Source organism: Schistocerca americana, chromosome 9 (assembly GCF_021461395.2).
Source record: "Schistocerca americana isolate TAMUIC-IGC-003095 chromosome 9, iqSchAmer2.1, whole genome shotgun sequence".
Taxonomy (NCBI): Eukaryota; Metazoa; Arthropoda; class Insecta; order Orthoptera; family Acrididae; genus Schistocerca; species Schistocerca americana.
In genome coordinates this window covers 59,732,566-59,750,360 of record NC_060127.1, presented here as the reverse complement: position 1 = coordinate 59,750,360, position 17,795 = coordinate 59,732,566, and the positions used below count along the sequence as shown (strand labels likewise).

General features: G+C 45.7%; 1 protein-coding gene and 1 pseudogene across 1 annotated transcript in view; both read right to left on the bottom strand.

Moving 5' to 3' along the window:
* The window catches only part of LOC124550895 (UDP-glucosyltransferase 2-like), a 104,459-nt gene extending 86,874 nt beyond the window's left edge, over positions 1-17,585 (bottom strand). The window contains exon 1 of the mRNA XM_047125672.1: positions 17,527-17,585. The gene's annotated coding sequence lies outside the window, so the exon portion shown is untranslated. The remainder of the gene's footprint in view (positions 1-17,526) is intronic.
* Positions 12,382-12,499, bottom strand: LOC124551403 (annotated as a pseudogene).
* Positions 17,586-17,795: the final 210 nt, after the last annotated feature.

Here is a 17,795-nt window from a genome sequence, read left to right as displayed (position 1 = left end):
ACAGTTTAAAATCTTGGTGAACAAGATGAGTGGTGTGCGGGGAAGGTGGCAAAGATGTTCATTTAAAATTCCGTCCAATCCAGGGGCCGACCGGCCACGTTTCTGTCGAAGGATGCACTGAATTTCTGCCATGTACGTAAGAAGGGGAGCAGACTGGGGTGGGCGGTTGCGGAAAGCAGCAACAGCTGTCAGGATTTCATGTTCTTCCTGTAGTTCGTTCGGAGAAAGGTCCTGGACCAGAGGGCGGTTTTGGGCTTCGAACGCATCTGCCAGCGTTTCCTCAATTTGCAGCGTATCATATGACAAGCCCGCTGCTGTGCGAATAGGATGGGCAGTCGCTGGCTTAGAACGCCGCAAGGTGCGAATGACAGCCCAGTCAGATTTTTGATGGAGTAGGAAAGTGGACATCCTGTCCTCCCACTGTTCAGACCACCATTCGGCGAGCCAGTGGCTGAATTCGCGTTGGAGGCGTCTCATTTGGCGTTTGTCCTGGGTGTCACGAAACTGCTTCCACCTCCGGCGGTAGCGGTTCTTTTGCACCTTCAACTCTCGTAACAGAGGGAGCAAGTCGTCCAGGGGTGATAAATTTCGAGGTGCAGTGGAGGTGGAGAGTTTCACTGCTTTCTGTATTTTGGCAGTAAGGTAATCCACAGCACGGACTATATTGGCCGGTGTTGTCAAATCGAGGTCGTGTCGAGTGGTGTTATTAAGTACCCTGGTAAAATTGTCCCAATTGGTGAGGGTCGCAGTGGAACGAGCATCAAATGAAAGGGCAGCATTGGTGAGGTGCTAGAGTACTGGCTCATGGTCAGAGGCCAGTTCGTGGAGAACTTCCAGCGAAAACTGAGCAGTGATGTTTTTGAAGATGGCCACATCCAGATCGTCTGGCTGGCAGTTAGTACGGACTGGGATATGGGTAGGTTCGTGGGGGCCATAGACTGATAGTGCTAAAGTATCCTCCAGGTCAAGGAGGAGCCGGCCTTTGGGGTTAGACACGCGAGGATGCCAAGCTGGGTGCTTGGCATTGGGATCTGCCCCAATGATGAGCCTGTCAAAGGATGACAATGTGCGGAGGTCTGCTTCCAGCAGTGGCTTGTTTGGGCTCAAATACGCTGCTGCAAAGGTAATGGCACCAAGGCGTGTGGAGATGGTAACTGCTGTGGCCTCTATGTGTTCCATTGGCTGGAGAGTCTCTTGGGTATGGACAAGAGCTTTGTTGAGGAATACAGCAGTGCCTCCACCATGGCGGTCGAGGCGGTCAGAGTGGTAACACACCATGTTGCGAAGGTGGAAATCGTCTGCCAGTTTGAGGTGTGTTTCTGTGACCAGTAAAACATCCACACGATAGTCATGGAGGAAGGTGTTCAATTCTGTCTTCATACGTTTTATGCCATTGGCATTAAAAATGCAAGTGACAAGATCCCGAGGGGGCTGGTGGTGGTGTGGAGGTCCATTCGCCATTACAACAATATTTGACTAAGCCCCTCCACTAGGGCGATGACCTTGGAGAGCCCGTCCTCCGACTGACGGATTTTTTGTACAGTGTGACGAATAACAGCCCAGATGTGGGGTTCCGTGAAAAAGGAGATGACCTGGAGGATTTCACGCATGTCTGCCCGAAAGGACGCATCAGTCTCCACCACTGGGGCAGGGTCCCGGGTGGTCTGCTTGCCCCTATGGCGCGCAGGAGCAGGTGTAGTAGTTGGCAGAGTGGGGGTAGGGGCAGAGGGCTGAGACAGAGCCACAGATGGACTGGAGGGAGCTGCAGCTGGCTCCTGTAGTTGGTGAGCAGTGGGAGCCGTCACGGAAGACAGTCAATGAGGAGGAGACTGGGCTGCAGCAGCAAAGGATGTCGTGGGAGTCTGGGCAGGATGGGGCACAGGAGCCACCGAACCATCTGGTGCCTGAGTGGCTGGAACCAGAGTGGCTGCTGAGGACAGTGCACCAGGCTGACCCCACAAAACAGGGTAGTTGGTCATGTCCCGTAGCGGTGGAGGAGGTCGATTTGTTCTTGGTTTCTTTTTGGGTGGACGAGAAGACTTCAGTGCCTTCTGGTAAACAGGGCACCCCCTCCAGGATGCCATGTGGTGGGGATCGTGCGTTGTTCCCAAACATCTGGCACAGGTAGGTTTCTCCAAAGGAGGGAGTGTGCAGTTCTCCACTAAATGTGGGCCAGCACACTTAACACACCACAACGGCAGGGTGCAGTAATTCTCAGTATGTCGTAAACGTTGGCATTTGCGACAGATGGCTGGCCCGTTGCGGCCCTCGTACGATTCAATCCGGACTTTCGTGTACAGAAGATACCGGATTTGGTAAATCCGCTCTATGTCCTCCCTCCGGGAAAAGGAGACGACGTGGGTAGGGCAGGGGATCAATGCCCTGGTCTCAGGATTCCTCTTGCTATACTGGTGGACCAAAGGATCTTCGAAATCGAGTCGAAGCAGTTCCTCCTTGACCTCCTCTGCCGTAACCTCTGGTGGCAAGTCCTTGATGACGATGTTGGCGCGGCGATTACCCGACGTCTGGTGGGTAAAGTAAGGCATCGCCTTTGATTTTGCGAAATCGAGAATGGTAAGATAGTCGTCCCTACTGTCAAGAAGGTATTTCACATGATCTTTTTGGTAAACAGCTCTCAATTGGCCGACAATGAGCCGCTGGAGCTCAGTGTTCAGTTTCGTGTAATTAGTGACATTATATACCACAATGGGGGGTATCCTCTCTTTCTTCAGAGAGCTTGACGGGATCTCTTGAGAAGGGGGGTCGGGAGCATGAGCCATTTCCTCATCCACAGGACCATCCGGTGCGGCGTCCCCCGGCAGGGGGGTATCGGAACACGATCCGCTGCCACCACAGCCCGCGTGGGCGGAGGGTCGTCTGGAGCGACGGCCAGAGGACTTTCTGACTGGGTCAGGGTGTCCAGAAGACTCGCCACGGTGGCGGGACGGCGTAGAGGGGGGTACAGGTACAGCCGGGTGGTGGTCAGACAGAGCCGATGTGTTCGCCGCCTCACTACGAGTAAGGCCAATTACTAGGCGGTCAGGTGAATCGTCGGACAACGACGACGACGCGGATGAGCGGACCCTGACACGCGACGGTGGACAGTCTTCATGATGATCGGTTTCAGTGCCGGTGGTGTCCACCGGCGATTTGTGGCGGTTGGCGCGATTCAAGCGATCCTTCGCCCGTTGCGAGGTGGGCAGAGCATTATGCGCGACGGGAGGCCGGGACGAGCGGCGTTTCCGACGCGGTTCTCCCCGAAGGGCGGCGGTGCAAGAGTCGGAGGGTCGCGAAGGCTGCTCCGCGAGTTTCTCCATAGTGGACGCGGGTCCGCCTGACATGGCCAGTGGCCCGGTACGAGAGGACTGCGCACATCAAAAACTTCCCAGCTAACCAGGGGTAATAACTACTAAGACACCAACGCCGAAATAGTAGATATACAAACGCTGTTAGGCGGTGCGAAAACTATAAAGATACGACACGGTAACGCACTCGTATAAATTATAACACTTTCAGGGATCCAACCTGAAGCACGAGTAATTATGGAAATTTGTTAATGTATTATAAGGAAGAAGCAGCAATATTCGCCTACGAGCGCCTTCCGCACTGTGAGACATTCATCATCATTTTTTGTTTTCACCTATGCTAATCTTAAGTTGGTAAACAGTATTCACTCGTAATCGATTCAGAGTACGAAATAGTCGAGCTTTCTGATAACGATAGCCTTTCTATGGCGGTACATTATTAAAGGCTGCCGTTGAGTAAATTCTTATCTTGGGAAAGTTCGAGTCATAATATTGACTAGACAGTTAATTACTTGTAGACATCTGTAGTAGGGAGGTGTTATCTAGAAAATACAGCTGAAGATTCTGAAACAAAACGTAGTTTATTTATCGATTTTCAACGGATTTCACATGAGCAGCATTATGGCGTCGCTTATTGTGAACTGATATGGTGGTCGAGCCTCTTCGTGGTCACGATTATTGCAAGAATCCAGTTACTTTCTCGCCTTGAATTACGGACATTTGTAGGACTACCAATAGGACTACCAATAATTCGTCATTAATGAACTGTCACTGCACAAGGACAGGCTCAAGTGGACCCAATTAGAGAAGAATAAGAACTACGTAACCCTAGAAGTGTTCACCAGGGCGTCTCTCACCCTGGACTTTTTTGTTTGTTACTGTGCATGCATCATTGTTACTGTGCATGCATCATTGAACATACACAGCAGGATGCCACCAACGTTAATTCAGCACCAAGTGATGCCTTGTAGAAGACGGACGTTTGAAGTCGTGAGACACTGTTGTTTAATTGACATATTTTTTTATTGTGTAACTGTTCAGTCGCTGAGTCTGAATCTCATTTACGTGTAAAAGGCACACTGGAATGACATTTTACTAACGGAAGATGCTATACTGGAAGCGTTGTTAGAAGAATTCAAACGTGAAAGTGACGTAAGACACTTTCGTGATGAAAATTATTCTGAAGCCGATGGTTCGCTAGCAGTTATGGACAATGGTGAAACTTATCACTCTACCTACGGTGAAAATACCGTCGTCCACGGTAAGGACGGTCATTATTGGAAAACAACTGTCTTTAATAGAACAGGACTGCCAGCTGCCGATAACATCCAAGTCTATATTCCGAAAGTATGGAAATAATGAAGGAACGGATTCATGAATAAATGAGAACTCCTCGAGATATTCGTATAATATGTGAATTTCATTACACGATAGCATCTTCATCTAATTAAACTGCAAATAATCATATTCACTGAAAAGTTTCCGAGAGAGATTTCACTTAGTCTCAAATTTTGGATGCATTAATACTAACATTGACTGAAAAAGTAAATGACAGAGGTGAAATAAAATGCTTTTATTATAAGAGAGTCAATTTTCCTGATAAAGTATTCTATTTTGGGGCAGTTTCTCCAGCAGATAATGGAGGTACCCTATGACCCTGGTGTACACGCCGTGTGACACGTTCAGGGGTGTACACTACTGGAGTTGAGGTTGCAGTGTGAGCGAGATCTGCTGCTCCAGCGGAGAGAATTCCACCAGATTCTCCAGCACTCAGAACATTGACTTTAGAAACTTTAGTGCTCGACTGGAACTGCTATTGGTATTCTCACTTCCATTGAAATAAATCTTGACCAGAAGATCTTAATTCTGCGAACTAGTAGTTTCCAGTTATCTGTTTCCTTACATTTGCGCAAAGAATTTATTGGAAATTTGTGGTAAGTACTATGGGACCAAACTGCTCAGGTCATCGGTCCCTAGGTTACACACTACTTAATGTAACTTAACCCAACGACAACACACGCACATCCATGACCAAGGGAGGACTCGGATCTCCGAGTGAACCGTGACAAGGCGCCCAAGACCACACGGCTACCCCGCGCGGCGAGAGATTTATTAAGCTTCCATTAATCAGGGAAAAAATAATTAGTTTACAACTAACTCAAACCACTAACTTTTCAAGAGATTCACACTTAATTCAGGTCACTAAATATATTGTCTTTGCGAAAGTGTATTTTGAAGAAAGAAGTAAAAAAAAAAAAGCCAGACGAAAATCGTATAAAAATACTGAAATGAACCACCACGATGCCACGAGACTGTTTTCCTAACTAACTCCTCCCGTACAGGCCTTGGAAGGCCCAACGGTACCGATCGGCCGCCGTGTCATCCTCAGCCGACAGACGTCACTGGATGCGGATAAGGAGGGGCATGTGACCAGAACACCGCTTTCCCTACCGTATGTCAGTTTCCGAGTCCGGAACCGCTACTTCTCAGTCAAGTAGCTCCTCTGATTGCCTCGCAAGGGCTGAGTGCATCCCGCCTGCCAACAGCGCTCAGCAGACCGGATGGTCACCTATCCAAGTACCATCCCAGCCCGACAGCGCTTAACTTGGGTGACCTGACGGGGAACGGTGTTACTACTGCGGCAAGGTCGTCGGCTCACAAGACTGTCTTGTACATGTATAAAGATACACCTTCGAGCTATATTTTCTACGTTATAACTAAAATACTGCCAGTAGCGCTCTCCATGATGCAGCTAGCTATCTCACCTGCTCGTCGCTCAGCGTGCGTCGAGTCGAAATGGAGGTGACTCAGCTAACAAAAGGCGTTTTGCGTTTTCCGTTTCAGCATCAGTAGTTGCGTTTCTACTGTGCGGCGTCATTTTCGTCGAGAGTGCGGTACTGCACTTCCTAATTCTCGAACCGAACTATGACACGAGACAGTTTGAAGACACTGGCTGTTGATGTGAGGATATTCACGGGCAACGGCCGTGTTACTGCTCAAGGCGTGGAGCGCATGCAGCAGAACTTGACACGTAGGCCGAGGTGATAGCCATGCCTCATGTGTCACTAAACCGTGCTTTAAGGCAGCGGTTGTGTTTCATACCATACAGTACACTCCACTGCTACAAGCCTTGAAGTGCTTCAGTTTGGCTTGGGTTGTGTGATGGTTTGTTATACTTCATCTCATGCACCAAATACTAAAATAAGTTGCTACCCGAATACTCCGTTTATGCTATTGTGGTCTTCAGTCCTGAGACTGGTTTAATGCAGCTCTCCATGCTACTCTGTCATGTGCAAACTTCTTCATCTCCCAGCACCTAGTGCAACCTACATCGTTCTGAACCTGCTTAGTGTATTCATCTCTTGGTCTCCCTCTACGATTTTAACCCTCCACGCTGCCAACCAGTACTAAATTGGTGATCCCTTGATGCCTCAGAACATGTCCTACCAACCGGTCCCTTCTTCTAGTCAAGTTGTGCCACAAATTTCTCTTCTCCCCAATTGTATTCAATACCTCCTCATTAGTTATGTGATCTTCCCATCTAATCTTCAGCATTCTTCTGTAGCACCACATTTCGAAAGCTTCTATTCTCTTCTTGTCCAAACTATTTACCATCCATGTTTCACTTCCATACATGGCTACACTCCATACAAACACTTTCAGAAGCGACTTCCTGACATTTAAATCTATATTCGATGTTAACAAATTTCTCTTCTTCAGAAACGCTTTCCTTGCCATTGCCAGTCTACATTTTATATCCTCTCTACTTCGACCATCATCAGTTATATTGCTTCCCAAATAGCAAAACTCCATTACTACTTTAAGTGTCTCATTTCCTAATCTAATTCCCTCAGCATCACCCGACTTAATTCGACTACATTCCATTATCCTCGTTTTGCTTTTGTTGATGTTCATCTTATATCCTCCTTTCAAGACGCTGTCCATTCCGTCCAACTGCTCTTCCAACTTCGTTGCTACCTTGACAGAATTACAATGTCATCGGCGAACCTCAAAGTTTTTATTTCTTCTCCATGGATTTTAATACCTACTCCAAATTTTTCTTTTGTTTCCTTTACTGCTTGCTCAATATACAGATTGAATAACATCGGGGAGAGGCTGAAACCCTATCTCACTCCCTTCCCAACCACTGCTTCCCTTTCATGTCCCTCGACTCTTATAACTGCCATGTGGTTTCTACAGAAATTGTAAATAGCCTTTCGCTCCCTGTATTTTACCCCTGTCACCTTCAGAATTTGAAAGCGAGTATTCCAGTCAACATTGTCAAAAGCTTTCTCTAAGTTTACATATGCTAGAAACGTAGGTTTGCCTTTCCTTAATCTATCCTCTAAGATAAGTCATAGGGTCAGTATTGCCTCACGTATTCCAATATTTCTACGGAATCCGAACTGATCTTCCCCGAGGTCCGCTTCTACCAATTTTTCCATTTGTCTGTAAAAAATTCGAGTTAGTATTTTGCAGCCGTTACTTATTAAACTGATCGTTCGGTAGTTTTCACATGAGTCAACACCTGCATTCTTTGGGATTGGAATTATTATATTCTTCTTGAAGTCTGAGGGTATTTCACCTGTCTCGTACATCTTGCTCACCAGATGGTAGAGTTTTGTCAGGACTGGCTCTCCCAAGGCCGTCAGTAGTTTTAATGGAATGTTGTCTACTCCCGGGGCCTTGTTTCGACTCAGGTCTTTCAGTGCTCTGTCAAACTCTTCACGCAATATCTTATCTCCCATTTCATCTTCATCTACATCCTCTTCCATTTCCATAATATTGTCCTCAAGTACATCGCCCTTGTATAGACCCTCCATATACTCCTTCCACCTTTCTGCTTTCTCTTCTTTGCTTAGAACTGGGTTTCCATCTGAGCTCTTGATATTCATACAAGTGGCTCTCTTTTCTCCAAAGGTCTCTTTAATTTTACTGTAGGCAGTATCTACCTTACCCCTAGTGAGATAAGCCTCTACATCCTTACATTTGTCCTCAAGCCATTCCTGCTTAGGCATTTTGCACTTCCTGTCGATCTAATTTTTGAGGCGTTTGTATTCCTTTTTGCCTGCTTCATTTACTGCATTTTTATATTTTCTCCTTTCATCAATTAAATTCAGTATTTCTTCTGTTACCCAAGGATTTCTACTAGCCCTCGTCTTTTTACCTACTTGATTCTCTGCTGCCTTCACTACTTCATTTCTCAAAGCTATCCATTCTTCTCTACTATATTTCTTTTCCCCATTCCTGTCAATTGCTCCCTTATGCTTTGTATGATAGTCAAATTTCGCTGCTCCAGCTTCGTTAGTTTTCCGCTAAGATGCGTTGTATACCGTAGTGAAATAAAAAAATAAATAGCGAATATCGAGAGAATCAAGAACCGTGCTGTGACTTAATATCTTCATTTGAAGCGAATGACGCCGAAGGAAATTGCGGACTATATGCGGAATACACTTAAGGACAGTGCTCCGTCTTATGCAACAGTGAGAAACTGTATGTCCGGCTTCAAACGTGGAAGGACGAGTGTGGAAGATGCGCCAGGGAGCGGAAGGCGTATCACCGTTGCCACTGATGAAACTGCGACTACAATTCACGATACAATTTAGCAGGATTGTCGAATAACTTTGCAGGACATTGAACCCATATTCCGAATCTCGATATTTTGGGAATACGGAAAGTTCCATCTCGGTGGGTCCCGAAAGACTTTAATGTAGATCAGAGACGGGAGCGTGTGCAGTGTTGCGAAGAAATCACCCGCCAATTTGAAGCGGTTGAAGACGGCTTTCTTGCAAGGTATGTGACAATGGACGAAACGAGGGTTCACCATGTAAGTAGGCTGTTTAGGTTTTATGTTGGTAACGCCACGTAGCGCTCTGTATGAAAGTCACTGACTGTGCTGTGTGCAGTCTGTGGCTGGTTTGCATTGTTGGATTATTTGCTATTGTAGTGTTGGGCAGTTGGCTGTTAACAGCGCGTAGCGTGGCGCAGTTGGAGGTGACCCGCCAGCAGTCGTGGATGTGGGGAGAGAGATGGCGGAATTTTGAGAGCGGACGATCTGGACTTGTGTCCATCAGAAAGAGTATATTTGTAATATTGGGTATCATGGGTGATATATAAATTATGACTTTCGAACACTATTAAGGGGCTCCGGAAAGGCTCAAAATCATGAAAAGTTCAATTTTTACTTTTTTGCGTTTTCTGAATCTGCAGACTATTACCTTTTAATAGATATATAATTTATTCAATTCCGAAGACTACAACTATTTTAATTTTTTTTTGAAATGTGTTCTACATGGGCGTGACCCACTGTGGCGCTGTTAAACTGCTGTCAAATGGTGTTATTATTAACGTCCGTGTTCATCAGGTACATTTTAGTGATGTGAGATGAAGTATGTGTTATGGCTAACCTGTGATGGTTCAATATATATCGCTGGTGTGATTGTCGATTGTTTCATGTTTATTTACTCTGTCGTTATCTCGAAAATATTCGTAATTAATTCTGTTTCTTGAGTCTCTGTTTTGTTGAAGTATAATAATGAGTAAAAGTAAAGTTATTAGAAATCCTCTGAAGGCTTTTAAGAAAAGGAGAAATGTTGGAAAGCCAAAGGTATGTGTTATTACTGTAAACAATAAAGACGATAACCAAGTGAGTGAACCTAACCTCTCAAGTACACCTGCCCATAGCAGTCAAAGTGGGAAAGAAAATACTTCACAGAAGAAGCTTGGTTCAATGAGTGAAAACTATGAATGTTTTATGGGCGAATCGGATGTGAATGAAATATTTGATATGTCGGTTCTCAAAGGAATTTTTTCAAACTGTGTAAGATGTATTCATTGTAGTGAAGTTGGTCTGGAACTCTCCATAATAAAGCACGTAGGACCTGCTAGTGAAATACAACTGAAATGTGATAAGTGTTCATACATGACCACCTTTTGGAACAGTGTTGCAGTAACTGCAACTGAAGAAAATGGTAGCAAACTCTACGAACACAACAACGAGCGATGCTTGCTTTAGACAAGGAACGTCTTCGGGCTGCAGACAGGGCTGTAAAGAGTCTAGAAATACAAGCAAGAGTAAACAGGAGGAGGAACAAGAGGAAGCTGGAGGACGAGTTTGCAGAGGATGAAGATAATCCATGCTATGGACCTGGAATGCACTAAAAAGTTAATCCAATCCTTGTCGCTCGATTCCCAAAACTTTTATTTTCTCATACTAATTACATGTTTTCTAAGGATCTTCCAAACATATTTGTTTCAAACTTTCAATAAATGTTACACAGTACCTTCTGCATAATTTAACACAGCCTTTTTCCAAAAAACTGTATATTTTTGAATATATAAATAAAAAATTGCAAAAAAATGTTGTGAATTTTCATTACAATTGAAAAAAAATCATCTTTAATAACTGAACTAAAATTTTGTAAAATCCCTGTGTTAAGTTGTAGCCCACATTCCAAAAAATAATCTGTAAAAAGTTCAACTTCCTACCTCAAATACTTAGTGAGGAAAGATGTAATTTATAAGCATTATTTTAACATTGCAAGTATAGGGCGTTCCGGAGCCCCTTAAGGTAAATACATTGTTTGTTCTTTATCAAAACCTTTCAATTGCTAACTATGCCTATCAGTAGTTAGTGCCTTCAGTAGTTAGAATCTTTTATTTAGCTGGCAATACTGGCGCTCGCTGTACTGCAGTAGTTCGAGTAACGAAGATTTTTGTGAGGTAAGTGATTCATGAAGGGTATAGGTTATTGTTAGTCAGAGCCATTCTCTTGTAGGGATTATTGAAAGTCAGATTGCGTTGCGCTAAAAATATTGTGTGTCAGTTTAGTGTTGATCAGAATAAGTAAAGAGAGAAATGTCTGAGTACGTTCAGTTTTGCTGAACTGTTTGAAAATCAAATAATGCAAGAGGTTTGTCAGCACAGTCATTTATAAATTTTTCTAAGGGGTCGTTTCAACCAGTTTGATCCTAAGACAAAACAACAGTCACAACAATGGAAACATCCTTCGTCACCTACCCCCAAAAAAAATGTTCCGGGTGCAAAAATGAACCGGTAAGGTGATGGCATTGGTCTTCTGGGATGCAGAAGGGGTAATTATGGTCGATTACTTGCATAGTGTCCGATTAACTATCAATGCATTATACTACTACACCCTACTACACACGGAAAATTGGTGCGTGGAGACCTTTCGCATCTGGATAACGCACTGGCGTACAAAACTCTCGTAACACTGGAACCTCTGACTGCAGGCTCGCATTGTTACGTCATCCACCATATTCTCCAGATTTGGCTCCATCGGACTTTTTTCTTTTCCCAAATCTAAAGAAAGGCCTCAAAGTTGTTTGGGGAAGGAGAGCAGACAGCGAGGTCATCGGTCTCATCGGATTAGGGAAGGATGGCCGTGCCCTTTCAAACGAACCATCCCGGCATTTGCCTGGAGCGATTTAGGGAAATCACGGAAAACCTAAAGCAGGATGGCCGGACGCGGGATTGAACCGTCGTCCTCCCGAGTGCGAGTCCAGCGTCTAACCACTGCGTCACCTCGCTTCGTGATTCGTTGGACTCGAAATCGAAGACCTTTTATTTGAATGGTTTTCAGAAGTTTTTTGAGCGTGCCCACGACTGTATTAGTGTACACGGGCATTATATTGAAAAATTAATTGCACTCCGCCTTCAGGCCACGAGTGGCCTACAGGGACCATCCCACCGCCGTGTCATCCTCGGTGGAGGATGTGGATATGAGCCGGCCGATGTGGCCATGCGGTTCTAAGCGCGTCAGTTTGGAACCGCGTGACCGCTACGGTCGCAGGTTCGAATCCTGCCTCGGGCATGGATGTGTGTGATGTCCTTAGGTTAGTTAGGTTTAAGTAGTTCTAAGTTCTAGGGGACTGATGACCTCAGAAGTTAAGTCCCATAGTGCTCAGAGCCATTTGAACCATTTTTGTGGATAGGAGGGGCGTGGGGCAGCACACCGCTCTCCCGGTCATTATGATGGCATTCTTGACCGAAGCCGCTGCTATTCGGTCGAGTAGCTCCTCAATTGGCATCACGAGGTTGAATGCACGCCGACAAATGGCAACAGCGCATGGCGGCCTGGATGGTCACCCATCCAAGTGCCGACCACGCCCGACAGCGCTTAACTTCGGTGATCTCACGGGAACCAGTGCATCCATTGCGGCATGGCCGTTGCCCAAAAATTAATTGGCATTACGAAATTTTTGCCATTCTTCAGTTGTTAGGCTAGAAAGTTTTCGACCCCGCCCTCCCTTTGTGCTGGTATTATATCATCCACCACCAGGATTCGAACTGCCTTACCTACGCGCCTAGTGCCAGCGCACAGACGTGCGTTAAGCCGGTATTACACTATCAGATTTCTTTTTCAAAGATTTGATCAAAGATGTGATCCAATATATTTGACAAAGATCTTTGACGTGGCGCTAAAAAGGGGTAATACACTGTCATCAAATTTTTCGTCAAAGTTCAAGATGGCTGATAACAACAAATTGTTATTAACCGCAGCAGTTGCTTGTACCACAATTGCACTGTGTGCATTTGCGGAAGAGAAGCGGGAAAAAAAGGAAACGTACCTGGGTGAAGCAGTTGGTTTTACGACGAGACGATAAAAGCAATCAGCAAAACTTGTTAATGAGCTTATAGTGGAGGACGTCAAGTCGTGCATCAGTTACTTACGAAAGGGTGAGCATACATTTCAGTATATGCTCAGTGAAGTGTTTCTTCATACGACAAAGCACAATACTCACTTAAGAACTGCTATATCTGCAGAAGACAGGCTCACTGTAACACTCCAATTCCTTGCTACAGGAGAGGGTTAGGTTAGGTTCGGTCAGGTTAGGTCTCTAAATCTTCTTAATCTATTTTTGTATTCAGGGTGCTTCACGTCGTAAAGCGCCTCATCAGCTTCATACATCTGTATTAATTTTGTAGTTGTCAGCACACACCAATTGTATTTACTGGCAATGTTTATAAAAACACTACAGGCGACAGGACGCTGCAGCGATTCTAGCGCTCCACGTGGTAACATGTCACATTGCAGTGAACAGAAGACAAGCGACTTCTTTGATCAAATCTACAGCGAGGCCCTAGATTTGATCAAATATTGGACGACATTTGATAAAGTTACCTATTACACCATCAAATATCTTTGACAAAGATATTTGACAAAGAAATTTGATAGTGTAATACCGGCCTTAGCGACCTCGGCTACGTAGGCGGGATTTGTCGCCGCTTGCCTCGGGAGATATACGAGTATCGCATTCGGCATCGTGGATGGAGGCTCCAGTGAGGATCACTTATCTCGTGCCTGGTCACTGGCCACCACGGCTGAGCGAGCCGCCCTTGAACTGATTTCGAGGCCGGAGACTGCTGACTGAATTGCCCTTGGTCTGATGTGTGAAGTCCAGAGCGTCGCTGCGGAGTGATACACGAGTCCAAAAAGTATTCATCTAGCTGCATATTTCTTTTTTTTAAAAAAAAGTGTCTTTGTGGCACCTGAAAAGTAGCGAATACAACATCTAATGAGCCAGTCCTGCCGAAACTACCTCAGAAAATCATTTTCACTGAACAAATACGTAACAAAATAGAGCTATAGCGATAACAAGGTCATCCAAATAGAAAATTTCATACGAAGGCGATTTCATAAATTAATCGTCCAATCATATTTTCTTCACATTTACACTGTGTAAGTAGGCTGTTTAGGTTTTTATGTTGGTAACGCCACGTAGCGCTCTGTATGAAAATCACTGACTGTGCTGTGTGCAGTCTCTGGCTGGTTTGCATTGTTGGGATATTCACTATTGTACTGTTGGGCAGTTGGATGTGCACAGCGCTTGCGCTAAAAAAATATTGTGTGTCAGTTTAGTGTTGACCAGAATAAGTAAAGATAGAAGTGTCTGAATACGTTCAGCTGTTTGAAATTCATATAAGGTAAGAGGTTTATGCGCACAGTCATTTATAAATTTTTCTAAGGGCATGTTTCAACTGAAGTGACAAAAGTCGTGGGATACGATATGCCCATATACACACGGCGACGTTATCGCATATACAAGTTACAAAAGGGCTGTGTATTGGTGGAGCTCTCATTTTTACTCAGGTGATCCATGTGAGGAGATCTGCGACATGCTTAAGGCAGCACGACGCGAATTAACAGATTTTGAATGCGGAGTCGTAGTTGGAGATAGATGCATGGGACATTTCAACTCGGAAATCCTTGTTGTTATTGTTGTCGTTGTTGTTGTTGTTGTTGTTATGGTCTTCAGTCCAGAGACTTGTTTGATGGAGCTCTCCACGCTACCCTATCCTGTGCAATGTTCTTTATCTCCCAGTACCTACTGCAACCTACATCCTTCTGAATCTGCTTGGTGTATTCATCTCCTGGTCTCCCTCTACGATTTTTACCCACCACGCTGCCCACCAGTACTAAATTGGTCATCCCTTCATGCCTCAGAATGTGCCCTACCAACCGATCCCTTCTTCTAGGCAAGTTGTGCCACAAATTTCTCTTATCTCCAATTCTATTCAATACTTCCCCACTAGTTATGTGATCTACCGACCTAATCCTCAGCATTCTTCTGTAGCACCACATATCGAAAGCTTCTATTCTCTTCTTGTCTAAAATATTTATCGTCCACGTTCACGTCCTTACATAATGCTGCATGCCACCGGGAAAACTTACGGCTGTGGTTTCCCCTTGCTTTTAGCCGTTCGCACTACCCACACAGCAAGGCCGTTTTCGGACATCCATAAGGCATTCAATAATTCGAGGTCCACAGTGTCAAAAATGTGGCGGAGGTACAAAACTTCAGGTATTACCTCTGACCACTTCACGTGACGACCGAGAGCAACAGCGTTTGCGCTGAGTTGTCAGTGATAACAGACAAGCAATACTGCGTGAAATAAGCTTAGAAATCGGTGTTGAGTGCACGGGGAACGTATCCGTTAGGACTGTGTGGCGAACGGAGTTGATGGGCTGTGGCAACAGACGACCGACGCGGGTGCCTTTGCTACATCTACATTTATACTCCGCAAGCCACCCAACGGTGTGTGGCGGAGGGCACTTTACGTGCCACTGTCATTACCTCCCTTTCCTCTTCCACTCGCATATGGTTCGCGGGAAGAACGACTGACGGAAAGCCTCCGTGCGCGCTCGAATCTCTCTAAGTTTACATGCGTGATCTCCTCGGGAGGTATAAGTAGGGGGAAGCAATATATTCGATACCTCATCCAAAACGCACCCTCTCGAAACCTGGACAGCAAGCTACACCGCGATAAAGAGCACCTCTCTTGCAGAGTCTGCCACTTGAGTTTGCTAAACATCCCTATCACGCTTACCAAATAACCCTGTGACGAAAAGCGTCGCTCTTCTTTGCATCTTCTCTATCTCCTCTGTCAACCCGACCTGGTACGGATCCCACACTGACGAGCAATACACAAGTATAGGTCGAATGAGTGTTTTGTAAGTCACGTCATTTGTTGATGGACTACATGTTCTAAGGACTCTCCCAATGAATCTCAACCTGGCACCCGCCTTACCAACAATTAATTTTATATGATCATTCCACTTCAAATCGTTCCGCACGCATACTCCCAGATATTTTACAGAAGTAACTGCTACCAGTGTTTGTTCCGCTATCATATAATCATACAATAAAGGATCCTTCTTTCTATGTATTCGCAATACATTACATTTGTCTATGTTAAGGGTCAGTTGCCACTCCCTGCACCAAGTGCCTATCCGCTGCAGATCTTCCTGCATTTCGCTGCAGTTTTCTAATGCTGCACCCTCTCTGTATACTACAGCATCATCCGCGAAAAGCCGCATGGAACTTCCGACACTATCTACAAGGTCATTTATATATATTGTGAAAAGCAATGATCCCATAACACTCCCCTGTGGCACGCCACTTTAACATGTGTAGACGTCTTTCCATTGACAACAACATGATGTGTTCCGTTTGCTAAAAACTTTTCAATCCAGCCACACAGCTGGTCTGATATTCCGTAGGCTCTTACTTTGTTTATCAGGCGACAGTGCGGAACTGTATCGAACGCCTTCCGGAAGTCAAGGAAAATGGTGTCTACCTGGGAGCGTGTATCTAATACTTTCTGTGTCTCGTGAAGAAATAAAGCGAGTTGGATCTCACACGATCGATGTTTCCGGAATCCATGTTGATTCCTACAGAGTAGATTCTGGGTTTCCAGAAACGGCATGATACGCGAGCAGAAAACATGTTCTGAAATTCTACAACAGATCTACGTCAGAGATATAGGTCTATAGTTTCGCTCACCTGCTCGACGACCCTTCTTGAAGAGTGGGACTACCTGTGCTCTTTTCCAATCATTTGGGACCTTCCGTTCCTCTAGAGACTTGCGGTGCACGGCTGTTAGAAGGGGGGCAAGTTCTTTCGCGTACTCTGGGTAGAACTGAATTGCTATCCCGTCAGGTCCATTGGATTTTCCTCTGTTGAGTGATTCTAGTTGCTCTTCTATTCCTTGGACACTTATTTCGATGTTAGCCATTTTTTCGTTCGTGCGAGGATTTAGAGAAGGAACTGCAGTACGCCGGCCGAAGTGGCCGTGCGGTTAAAGGCGCTGCAGTCTGGAACCGCAAGACCGCTACGGTCGCAGGTTCGAATCCTGCCTCGGGCATGGATGTTTGTGATGTCCTTAGGTTAGTTAGGTTTAACTAGTTCTAAGTTCTAGGGGACTAATGACCTCAGCAGTTGTCCCATAGTGCTCAGAGCCATTTTTTTGAACTGCAGTGCGGTCTTCCTCTGTGAAACATCTTTGGAAAAAGGTGTTTAGTATTTCAGCTTTACGCGTGTCATCCTCTGTTTCAATGCCATCGTCATCCCAGAGTGTCTGGATATGCTGTTTCGAGCCACTTGTTGATTTAACGTAAGACCAGAACTTCCTAGGATTTTCTGTCAAGTCGGTACATAGAATTTTACTTTCGAATTCACCGAACGCTTCACACATAGCCCTAATCATGAGGAGAAAAGTTTGGTGCAGAAGAGGACGTCGTGACAGGCCACGCCAAAGCAGTCGGAAGACTGACTACCTAATAAAAACATGAAAGGAGTTGTTGACGCAAATGCTGCAGATGTACCTTCCGCTACAAAAAGCGCGGCTGATTAATGAGTGGTGTAGGAGCTGCTGCGAAAGCAAACACTTGCGCCACGCAGATTGTGTCGAGTGGTACCTTGGTGCCTGCGAGCGTTCTCTGCGGCCCCCCGACGCCTCGCTGTCAGTGGAGTTGGCGCACTGCGCTGAGACGACCGCCTCCGCCGTTCAAATAGACAGACGAGCGGGCTGACCTTGAAAGGGTGTTACGAAACGGGTCTGCAGTTCGCTATTCGTCAGGGCGGGACGTCCAGGAGCGCACTGTGCGAGGTCAGGCGCAGACGCGGGGCCGAGGGAGAGGCTCGCCGCGGGCAGGGTCGCCGCTGTCAAGTCACGTCTACATCTACA